We start from the raw sequence: 12,784 nt of genomic DNA, 5'->3' as shown, positions 1-12,784 counted from the left end.
AACGAGAGCATATGGTGCACTAGAGGAATAACAAATAGATAAATAAATTGATTATTAGTCTGGAGCTAGAGCATAAAGGGCCCTCTAACTCTCCATTGAGTGCCTACTCCATGTAGGTACTGTGCCAGGCACAACCCATTCTTTATTTCCTAAGTACTTATAACAACCCTGCAAAACAGGTATTGTTAGCTTGATTTTACTGAAGAGAACATTATGCTCAAGGAAACACTCTTAACTAGCCTCAGTGTCAAGGCTGTACATTATGCCAAGGAATGCAGTGAACTTCAGTGAGGCTGGGGAAGGGGAACACTATGCTTGCCTGTACAGAGGAGATCATTTGGGGTGCTTTTTCAAATGCCTGTAGCACTGGCCTCCATATCCTTTATCCAAAACACCAAGGAGATTCTGGTCCTCTCCTTGTACTGGAATGGCAGCTCTAGAATTCACTGTTAATGAAGGAAGTACATTATTCCTGAGATACTGAAGGATTGAAAATAAACAGAAAATCACAGTTGTGTAGTCAGACATGATATTGCATAGGTTTATGCAGTAGTGGTGACGTATATAAATTTAGATCTTTGAAAAATTACTGCTGTGTGTGTGTGTGTGTGTGTGTGTGTGTGTTGAGGGGTAGATTTATGAAGACAAAGAAGTTCATGCAGGAGAGGACTTATGGTAGGTAAGTATAAAGAGTATGCAGAAGAATCAAGAAGAATCCCTTCCTCTGAACACTACCCTCCTCCATGGAAGCAGCTGATCAGGCTTTTTCACTCAGAGGACGGACAAAGTGTTTGGTTACCTCATGAGGTGACATCGGTACCTTCTTATTATACAAACAGTGGGCATTTGATAGACATTTTCTAGGGGCGACATATTTGATATAATTTTCACAAATCAATAAGATGGAATAAAACAGAGCTGCTAAGTAGTTCAAGGGAGTCAACTAGGAATAGTAACAAGAGAGAAACTGCAAACTTCCAGACTCCAAAGGCTTAGTAATTCTTAGACACCAACCTGTGGCTTTGGATCAATTTGGAAGTATTTCAGTGGTTCACTTGTGCTGAATACTTAATCTGGTATTCTTTCAGGATGTGTTGCTCAAATTATTCCAGTAATAAGTTTCTTTGATTGTTTTTGTATGCAAATATACACAATATATACACACATTGGATCAATAATTCAGAAAAAATTTACTTGGATTCAAAGAATATTAAATGTTTATCTCCTCCACTGGGTTATGAGTTTTAGCAGGTGCAAACACAATGTATAAATGGCACGCAGTATAGTGTCTGGTGTATATTATGCTTAATAAACACTTGTTGAATAAATTAGTCTCCTTTTATAAGACAGTTTCCTAGAAGCCATGTAAATGTCTTCTATAGACAAGAGCCTATAGTTACTGTCTTTTCATATCAGAACAGTTGAAGCCACCAAAGAGGCAAGATATAGCAGCTTTAACTTGTCTCTCTGTCCAGTCGGCACTGCTTGAGTCTCTGACTGCTCCAATCCCCTTTCCTAACACACAGCCTTCTCTCATGTGGCTTCTCTCTGTCCCTGTTCCCATGGTAATTTTTTTCTTTTCTTTACTTTTTTCTCATAATTTTATGTTGCATCAGTACGGCTGCCCTTACAAATCACCTCTAACTTTGACTTTTTGTCTTCTCTCTTGCTTTTCCCACTCGTGGCTCCATGCATCTGGCCCTTGGAGGCTTGTCTTTCTAATCCTCAGGATCTTAGGCTCTTCTCCTGGGGCAACTGGGATTTTTAAAGTTGGTTGGAACATAAAGATGTCCAGACAGCTCTATTTTGTGGGGTTTAATGATACAAATAGAGTGCTCAAAAGTGCTCATTTGATTTATAAATACGTGGCTTTGTCACTTAGGCCCCTGAGAGGAAAATATTTATGCAATTATGTCTAGTTTTTAGCAAAAATAATTTTGTCTATTTAAGGTATGAGTTCTTAAAAAAAACAAAATCTGATTCTTAGTTTTAAAATGCTTTCAGCAAGCTTTCAGTTGTATATGGAGATTGTTGTTTATATTAACATTACAGTTAGTTTTGTAAACAAAGACAAATGGCTTGGATTTTATGGAGGTTATTTTAAAGTTGCTCATAATTTGCAAAGAAGGCCTAACTTTTTACTTAGCATATAATTATTCAAAGAACCAAGTAAAATGTATAGCTATGATTAATAGGACCTTTATGAGAGCTGTTTCTTTTTGTGAAAATACCAGAAATACAAAGAATTTAGCTATTACTGATTTAGGAAACATCTTCCAACATTATAAATTATTTGGATAATTATGTTTTGTTTTGTTTTGTTTTGTTTTTTTTCTGGGAAGCCAGACCACTGTAAGCAGAAAACAGATTCTATGGCCATCGGCCCATAGAAACTCAGTGGGCCTCTCTGGCAGGGCATGAAGGAGTCTGATCCTTGGTCTAATTAGGCATACTCCCTCTGGGACTCTGCTTAGAAGTCAAAATTAAGGTCTGCCTTGTTTCCTTGCAGCAATGGGGAAATCCATTTCAATTCAGCAGCATTCCCTTGATTTGAACACATTTGAGGACTTGGAAGCATAGCAGAGCAAGCTCAAGGGTTACGGTCTGGAGCTGCCAGTTACCAGAATTGGCAGGCACCCCTCCTAAGCTTTTTGGTTTAAAGAGGCTGCTTCCCTCCCACAAGGAAGAAGCCAGAACCATATGGCCCAAACCCCAGGTGGCCCTCCTCCATGGCTTGTGGTTTCCCTGAAACTTATTCCCCAAGCTTGAGGCCTGCCAGAGAGAGTCTGTGATGGCAGATACATGCAGCCATGGTTTTGTAGCTGGTGGGGAAGAAAAACATGGAATTCAATGCCAAAGGCATGGGTGGTGTACTTACTATGTGTCAGACATCTTCCTATGAAGGAGGACATGAAGATGCCATTGTCCCCACCCTTAAGTAGTTTACGGTTTTGTGGCATATTCACTGCTGCTGTTGATCTATCACCCACTGTACAACTAGAATGGAAATTAAGACCAGAGAAACTCTGATATGACAGTATTAGGGAAAATTAGGAAGGACACACACTTGGAGTCGTAAGACTCTGGTCGCTGGTTCCATTACTTGGGAGTTACATGCAAAAGTAAATAACTAATGAAATACTTCTTGAACTGTATATGCTTTGTTCACATTGCTAAGTTTTAAGGATACTAATATAAATAAGATATGATCACTGACTTCAAGATGTTTACTTTTATGCCATCCGAGTTTCACCTTTTTCTCAATTATTGAAAATATCATTATAATAATTATTGCCTTTTCAATCTCATTAAGCTATTTGGAAAAGCAAATACGATAGTATACATGAAAAATGTTAATTGTAAAATATCGTACATGTATACATGGTAGGTTTACATAGTTTATTATATGTAAGTAATTTTCAAGGTAAGAAGGATTCAAATTAGTATATCCTGGTATTAGAAAACAAAATAAAAAAACCACATTTCTGAACTTTCAGACTATTATTTCTTCCCGTATGCAAATGGTTGTGAAAGTGTGGTCCCTAAACCAGCACCATCAGCATCACCTGGGAACTTAGTAGATATGCAAATTGATGGGCCCCAGTTAGAACTAATGAATTAGAAACTCTGAGGCTGGGGTTCAGCAGTCTAGTTTAACAAGCCCACCACGTGATTTTGATAAAACCCATCATGGTAGAGAACCACGAGTGTGGATGGTCTTGTCTTTCCCAATACAAACTGTCATGCCTTTCCAAGGTTAGTACCATCCAGGCCAACAGATTGGCAAAAATCTCTTCAGGTGTAGAAGAATTTGGATCTGAGAAGAGATGGAGATTTAAGGGGTCTAATTTATGCAAATGATAACTTCACATTGATCAACAAATCTGTTCACACACATTTACTGAACACAGGTTATGTACCAGGCTTTTCACTCAATTCTTTTTCATAGCTTTCTGTTTCCCACGGGACTTGGCTTTTTCAAATGACATGATATATTTTCAAAAAATTAAAAAGCATATCCTGACACTGCCCTCAAGACTGGGAAGATAACTTTATCTATTTTCTACTCAAAAATCTGTTTCCTTTTTTACCTCCTCTATTTTTTATTGTCCTTTTCCCCTCAACTAAGAGCCAGAGAAGACAATGGAGGCTAATACACTGATGCATTTTCCTCGTGTACAAGAAGACTTTGTCGAAAACTCTCCACGGGAAGCCTGTCTTTGTTTTACTGCAATTCCATAATAACCTGGTGACCTTGAAGAGGCAATTCTAGCTTGAAAGCTGAAACATCTTACTGCCTGCCAAAAGCAAGAGGGACCTGCACTTTGGGATTTGTGGAGATTTTATGTCTTTGAAGGAATATTCCCTCGTTTATGTCTTCTTCCGAGACCAGAACCAAGGCATTCAGAAACAGCTGTGCACTGGGAAGCTGCTGGGGTAGATTTTTCATACTCAGCTAATAGGCCCCACACAAACCTTCCTGACAGGAAGCCTTCAGACCAGTGGTTAGAACCCAAGAACTGAGCTTCAAAGTGTTCCTTTGTTTGACAGTGTTTTCTCATTTCTCCACACACCCTGATCGAAAGTTAATTTGGGGAACGTAAGTGGACAGCTTGCTATATCCACCTTCCTCTTTCTTTATATCCTTATATCACTAACTGCTTTCTCTCTGAAACTTTCAGTGCTTTTATAAAGGAGAGCACAACGCAATGAAGCTGACATGCACTGTGGTGGGCCTGACCTAATATATTTCCCTCCTTGGATGCTAGGCTCATATATTGGCAATTTATTAATAGACTTTAATGAACTCCCTTCCATTTCCAAGGAATTCACCTAGAGGAGGTAATTATTAACACAGGAAAGTATAAATACAGTCAACCTCTTATATCACTATCAATAAATGCAGATGCTACTTTGCTTACGGGGCAAGGGAACTAGAGTTCTCGGGTTGCCCTTAGAGTCACAGAAAAAGGAAGGGTAATAGAAAGAAAACTGAAGATATAATAGTTTATGTTTTGCTAAACAGCAAGTCACTTTACTTCTCTAGAAATCAGTCTCATCTGAAAATAAGAGTAACAAATGTTCACTATGCAAAACTGTTCTAAGCACTTTTCAACAATCAATGAACTAAATTTATGTCACAACTCTGCACTGGTAAATTTGTGTGAACTGGACTGGGCCACATAGTGCCCAGACATTTGTTCAGACATTATTCTAGGTGGGTCTGTCAGGGTGTGTCTGGATGAAATTAACATCTGAATTGGCACACCAGAGTAAGGCAGTTAGCCCTCCCAAATGCTGCTGCTGCTGGGGGTGGGAATGGGGTTCTCATTCAATTAGTTGAGGGACTTATTAGCCTCCATAATTGTGTGAGTCAATTCCTTATAATAAATAAAACTCTTTCTCTCTCTTTCTACTTACACACACACACAAACACACACACACACGCACAAACACACATACACAGATCTATTGGTTTTGTTCTCTGCCTAATACAAATCCTGTGTGGTAGATATTATTGTTTTCTCCATTTTAAAAGTGGGGAAACTCACACCAAGAAATAAAGTAACTTTCTGTGATGTTTAAGGTATGTCCACAGATTCTTTGGTGCTCCGATCCAAAGAGGTGAAGGTTAATTCCTGCCCCCTTGAGTTTGGTTTGGACTTGGTGATTCATTTCCTTTTTTATTATTATTTTTTGTTTTAATTACATTATAGTTAACATACAATGTCATATTAGTTTCATATGCACAATATAGTGATTCAACAATTCTATACATTAGTGCTTATTAAGAGAAGTGTACTCTTTAACCCCTATCACCAATTTTTCCCCACCCCCACCCCCACCTGCCCTCTGGTAACCATCAGTTTGTTCTCTATACTTAAGAGTATGTTTCTTGATTTGCTTCTGTCTCTCTTTTCCTTTCCTTAGCCTGTTTGTTTTGTTTCTTAAATCCCACATATGAATGAAATCATATAGTATTTGTCTTCTTCTGACTGACATATTTAGCTTAGCATTTTACTCTCTAGCTCTGTCCATGTTGTTGCAAATGGCAAGATTTCATTCTTTATTATGGCTGCATAGCATTCCATTGTGAATACATACCACTTCTTTATTCATCAATCAATGGATACTTGGGCTGCTTCCCTAATTTGGCTCTTGTAAATAATGCTGCAATGAACATATGGATGCATGGATATCTTTGAATTAGTGTTTTTGAATTCTTTGGGTAAATACCCAGTAGCATGATTATTGGATTGTAGTTTTGTATTTAACTTTAGGAGGAACCTCCATGCTGTATTCCGCAGTGCCTGCACCAGTTTGCTTTCCCACAAACAGTGCATGAGGCTTCCATTTACCCCCACATCTTCGTCAACACCTACTGTTTCTTGTGTTGTTGAGTTTAGCCATTCTGACAGGTATGAGGTGATATCTCATTGTACTTTTGACTTGCATTTCCTTGGTAGTAAGTGAGGATGAACATCTTTTCATGAGTCTGTTGGCCATCTGGATATCTTCTTTGGAGAAATGTCTGTTCCTGTCTTCCCTTCATTTTTTTTTTAATTTTTTTTTAACGTTTATTTATTTTTGAGACAGAGAGAGACAGAGCATGAACGGGGAAGGGTCAGAGAGAGGGAGACACAGAATCTGAAACAGGCTCCAGGCTCTGAGCTGTCAGCACAGAGCCCGACGCGGGGCTCGAACTCACGGACCGCGAGATCATGACCTGAGCCGAAGTCGGCCGCTTAACCGACTGAGCCACCCAGGCGCCCCACTTCCCTCCATTTTTAATCAGATTTTTGGTTTTGGGTGTTGAGTTGTATAAGTTCTTTATATATTTTGGATACTAACCCTTGATCAGGTATGTCACTTGCAAATATCTTCTACCATTCAACAGATTGCCTTAGTTTTGTTGATTGTTTCCTTCATTATGCAGAAGCTTTTAATTATGAAGTAGTCCCAATAGTTTATTTTTGCTTTTCTTTCCCTTGCCTCAAGAGACATATTTAGAAAAATGGTGCAATGGACAATGTCAGTGAAATGATTGCCTGTGCTATCTTCCAGGATTTTTATGGTTTCAGGTCTCACATTTAGGTCTTTAATCCATTTTGAATTTATTTTTGTCTAGAGTATAAGAAAGTAGTCTGGTTTCATTCTTTTGCATGCAGCTAGCTGTCCAGTGTCTCAACACCATTTGTTGAAGAGATTGTTTTCTCCCCATTGGATATTCTTTCCTCTTTATTGAAGATTAATTGACCATCTAATTGTGAGCATGTTTCTGGGTTTTCTATTCTGTTCTATTGATCTTTGTGTCTATTATTATGCCAGTACCATATTATTTTGATTCCTACAGTTTTGTAATACAATTTGAAGTCTAAGTTGTGATACGTCCTGTTTTGTTTTGCTTTGAGTTTTTTCAAGATTGATCTGGTTATTTGAGGTCTTTTGTGGTTTCATACAAATTTTGGGATTGCTTGTTCTAGTTCTGTGAAAAATGCTGTCAATATTTTGATAGGATTGCATTAATCATTTATATTGCTTTGGATAGTATCGACATTTTAGCAATATTTGTTCTTTCACTCAATGGGCATGGGATGTCTTTCCATTTCTTAGGTCATCTTCCATTTCTTTCATCAAAGTTTTATAGAATTCAGAATACAGTTCCTTTGTCTCTTTGGTTAAGTTTATTACTATATATTTTATTATTTTTGGTACAATTTCAAAGGAATTATTTTCTTAATTTCTCTTTCTGCACTAGTGATTGATTTCTAATGAACAGTATAGGATAGATGTGATGGGATATCCCTCTCAAGATTAACTTATAAAACCACTGTGTCTTCTGTCTTGAGCTCTCTCTCTCTGTCATTCTCTGTCTCTCTGATTACTTGTTCTAGGTAAAGCCATTTAACATACCTGTGAGCAACTCTATGAAGTAACCCATATACTGAGGAATTAAAACCTCCTGTTTATAGCCACAGAAATCATCTTGGATTCTTGGGCTTGTTCAAATGACTCTAATTCATAAGATATCCTAAACCAAAAGTAGCTAGCTAAGCCTCTCTTGAATTTCTGACCTTTATCAATGGTGTGTGATAAATGTTTGTTGTTCTAAGTTTGGAATAGCTTCTTATGCAGCAAGATATAACAATTACACTTGCCAAAGGTCACACAGTTCACAAAAATTAGGATCCCAGTCCAAATATTGTCCAGGATCAATAATTTTAACTGTACCGCCTGTTACCTGTCCTAATGACACAGTGTCACAGACCACAAGCCTTTTATTATCATCCCCATCCAAAAATAACTCGGATAAAACAGGAGGTCAAGGCCTCCATATCTCACTTCATATAGTTCCTGTCATATGAAAGTTCCTCTTTAAAAAACCAAAACAAAACAAAACAAAATAAAAAACAGTAAATCAGAGTAATGGAGTTGATTTTCTTCTTGTTATCAGACCTCAGAGATGTTCTTGTCAAACCTTACCTAACAGGTGAGAGAAGCAGACTCAGTTGTGCCCTGGCCCAAGAGAGTGCCTGAAAGAGGTTTGGATGTCTGTCATTCTTTTTTTCTTATTAAAAATAGTATTTGTGGGACACAATCTAATTGAAGCCTCAGTTTAATTGAGATCTAGTTTAATAACTTTCTGATATCATTTTCAAAGAGTAATAACAGGGTGACCTAATAGTTCCCATTTCCCCAGAGACAAATCTTAGGACAGAATAATAAGCCTCGTGTTGCATGGCAAGTCCCTAAATGTGCCTTGCTTCTCCCTTCCAGGCCTCTACACAGGCTGCTTTCACAGTCTACAAAGTCCTTCCTCCCCTGGTGCTCTCTTCTGATCTGCCTTACATTCAACAGCTTCTCTCATATTCTTCAAGACTAGGTTACATATTCAGTGTCTTCTTTTTTTTTTTTTTTCTATTTCTTTCTAGTGTTTATTTATTTTTCAGAGAGAGAGAGAGAGAGAGAGAGATAGTGCGAGCAGGGAGGGGCAGAGAGAGAGAGAGGGAGACACAGAATCCAAAGTAGGCTCCAGGCTCTAAACTGTCAGCACAGAGCCTGACACAGGGCTCAAATCCACAGACCATGAGATCATGACCTGAGCTGAAGTCAGACGCTTAACTGACTGAGCCACCCAGGAGACCCCATATTCAGTGTCTTCTAAGATGCCTTCTCGTTATCTTTTTACCCACTGCAATTCCTAGAGTTCCAATAGCAATTTAGATAGCATAACACAGACTAAAAGCATCTGTTCTGGAAGCAAGTAGATCCTAATTTGTCAAGCTTGTGATATATACTAGCTGTGTGTTCTTGGGTGAGTGTCCCAACCCCACTAAGCCTGATCTTCTATCAGGTGGCTGTGTGAGGATTAAATGACTATATAATTGAGAATGGTCCTGGCATAGAAAGACCCTAAATAAATATTAGCTATTATTTTTATTGTATCAAGTGCATATCAAAATGCATGCAGAATTTTCAATTATTTTCTCTTTTAGAATGGGTGCTTTTTTATTGAAATATAGTTGACACATAATGAGAATTAGTACCTTTTGAAGGAACAAATGTGATTTTAGTGTCTTGTCTTTATACTGCTGATGGCTGATGCTATGGGAGTGAGAGAAATTCTTGTTCATTTATCCTCGTTGTCACTTCCTTTAAATATGTCTCCAACTGAATTCCCTAAGTTTGTTTCTATCCAATCATCTGCCAAATTTTTAGGTCTTAAACCTTGACTCATAATGACACCTCTCCCTTCCTTTCACCCTTTTTAAACATTTTGTACATTGTTCATTCTATGCCTTTCGCATTGACTCCCTTTCTTCCGTGCCAAAGGCATCTGAGTTAATCCAATCCTCATTTCCTCTCATTCTCTTTCTCCAACCATCTCTGGTGATTCACAACTTCTCGTACATTTGGTGTCTCCAGTTCCAACATTCTATTCTCCATGTAGATATATTTATTTCTCCCCAAATGGCTCTTATCATATTACTCCCTGCTAAAAATAATTTATTGGCTGCCCATGTCTTAAAAATGGGAAATCTCACATATTTGTTGCAGATTGTAGTGAAGACGCACTGCTTATTTTTACCTTATTCATTTTCTCCCCTTATTGAAACCGTATGGTTTATGCTTCCATAACATACCCCCACGCTTTTCCATCTCCAGCCTTTTAACCATTCCTTTGTCTAAAAAGCCCTCCTGCTCAAACTTTGCCTGTGGAAATAAAGTTGTCTCGCAAAGACCATCTCACCTGTCACTTTCCCCATGAAATCGTTCCTCATTACCTCACTCTTTTCCCAGGTCCAGATGCTACAGTTTCTCCTTGCTTGTATTTCCATGGCCTTTTGTCTTTTATTTACAAAATTTCTCCTATGCTTTGTGTGATGGGATTTTGTCTCCTTCCCTTGCAAATTTTAAATTCCTTGTACTTTAACCACCTTGATAATCATCTCCCTTCTGAAGTTAAGTGCAGTACTTTGCATCAAATAAAGGCTCAGATCCTGAATTGAATTGTATTATATAACCAGTTAAAATTCCTGGTAATATAGGTATAATTAGAATTATATAAATGCACTTTAAGATAAAATTATCTCTTTCCCCTCGAGATTTTGAGAGTGACAAACACTGTTGCTGTTCAGGCAACTCTAGCATAAATGTCTTTACCTAAATATCATTATAGTGTTGACACATTGCCTTTGTATGAATATTTGGGATCAAAATTGCTGTCTGTCTGCCTTCCAGTTACTAGAAAACCCAAACTAGCCAACTCAAGATAGACTTTTAACAAAATACTTCCCTGTAATGATAATTTCTTTTGGGCTTCAAAAGGACTTATTTACTAGCGTTTTGATTTGGAAGTCATTTCTTTTTATTACCTGAAGGGTTTTTGCACTGCCTGGGGAATTGGGCAGCTGCCTTTAATTAGAAAAAGGCCAAGATATTCAACATGTACTAAGATTTGTGATATTTGTGATAGGGTTTGGGTGAGGTGAGGGGAAAGTGTGGATTCAAGCAGGGTAAAATTACTCTTTTTTTTTTTTTTTTTTTTTTTTTTTTTTTTTTTTTTACCTTTTGTATGTTATTTCCTGAGTCAGTAGGAGAAAGGAAAAATAAGAGTTCTGATTTGTATTCGCTAAACACAGGACCCTGGATAGACTCAATGGGTCCACTACCATGATTGCTGGCCAGCATAGAAACTGCTTTCTGTGGAGCTTCAGGAAATCTAGACCTATTTGAATGAGAAACAAATGGTACTAGGGCAATAAAATAAATATTTTCAAGTATGTATTGTTAATTATTTTTTAAAATTGGGGTTTACACCCACATTTGATCCAATAATTCTTAACCTTAATAAAAACGGCATGTTGCAGAATTCTCACCAGAAAGTTGAGAGGTATCTGGAACACAGAAGACAGGTTTGGCTCACAACACAAAGGCCCTTGACTCCCAGAGGCAGTATTTTTCCTTGAAAATTATTAAGCCCTTCAAATTTTGTTAATAAATCTGTTTGAAGTACAGTTGAGGAGTATATGCCAGCTAGTTAAAAACAAAATAGGTGCCTCATTTTGTTTATGTATTTTGAGTTTTTTTTCCTTATTCTTCTCAAGGTGTTTACTACACTTATACAGACACGCCTGGGTGGCTCAGTTGGTTGAGCATCTGACTTTGGGTCAGGTCATGATCTCACAATTTTTGACTTCTTGCCTTGCAGTGGGCTCACTGCTGTCAGTGCAGAGCTCATTTCTGATCCTCTGTCCCCCTGTCTCTGCCCCTCCCCTGCACATTATCTCTCTCTTTCTCTCTCAAAAACAAATAAACATTTTTTAAAAATGCAAACTTTTGGGATTGTGAAATAAACAACACAATTTCATTCAGAAAGAAACATTAACCGAAACATTTTTTTTTTTTTTTTTTTTACGGAAATTGGCTTTCCTCACTTTTCTCTAGAGACCTGGGAATATTATCAAGGACTGAAATAATTAATTGTCACTAAAGGACACACTTATCAAATATCATTTGCATCAATTTACGGTTCCCTTTTTTCTATATTTAATAGCCAATTAAGATGTCTAAATGTGCCTGTTAAAGAATATCATAGCCATGTTAATAGTGAAGCAACAATTTTATGAAACCTAATCCAGGAGATCATTCTGAATTTTCTACAGAGGAAATTAGCACTGATAACCATCTTTCTGGCTGCAGAATAAAATGAAATATATCATTTCCATATGTGTCTATAACACACACAAATATATTTGAATTTTAAGGGCTTGCTAAATAATAATTCACCTTTGCAAAATTGTCACATCAAGAAACTTGTCTGCCTTAGAAAATCAATATTTATTTTATCAAGTATTACTATAAGTATCTCTAAACAATGCATTCTTTAATGCATTTAATTAGTTAATTTAATGTTAGGATGAAAATTATCAAGGCCATTGAATGTATAACTGATAGTAATATAATGAATCTTTTATTTATTTTTTTTAATGTTTATTTATTTTTGAGACAGAGAGAGACAGAGCATGAACAGGGGAGGGTCAGAGAGAGAGGGAGACACAGAATCTGAAACAGGCTCCAGGCTCTGAGCCGTCAGCACAGAGCCCGACGCGGGGCTCGAACTCATGGACCGTGAGATCATGACCTGAGCTGAAGTCGGACGCTTAACCAACTGAGCCACCCAGGTGCCCCTATAATGAATCTTTTAAAAAAACCTTTTTTTGGGTGCCTGGGTGGCTCATTTGGTTACATGTTCATCTCTTGGTTTTGGCTCTTTGTTTAA

This window comes from Panthera onca, chromosome B1 (genome assembly GCF_046562875.1).
Source record: "Panthera onca isolate mPanOnc1 chromosome B1, mPanOnc1 haplotype 2, whole genome shotgun sequence".
NCBI lineage: Eukaryota > Metazoa > Chordata > Mammalia > Carnivora > Felidae > Panthera > Panthera onca.
The sequence above is the reverse complement of the archived record's forward strand: the minus strand, read 5'-3'. Positions refer to the sequence as shown.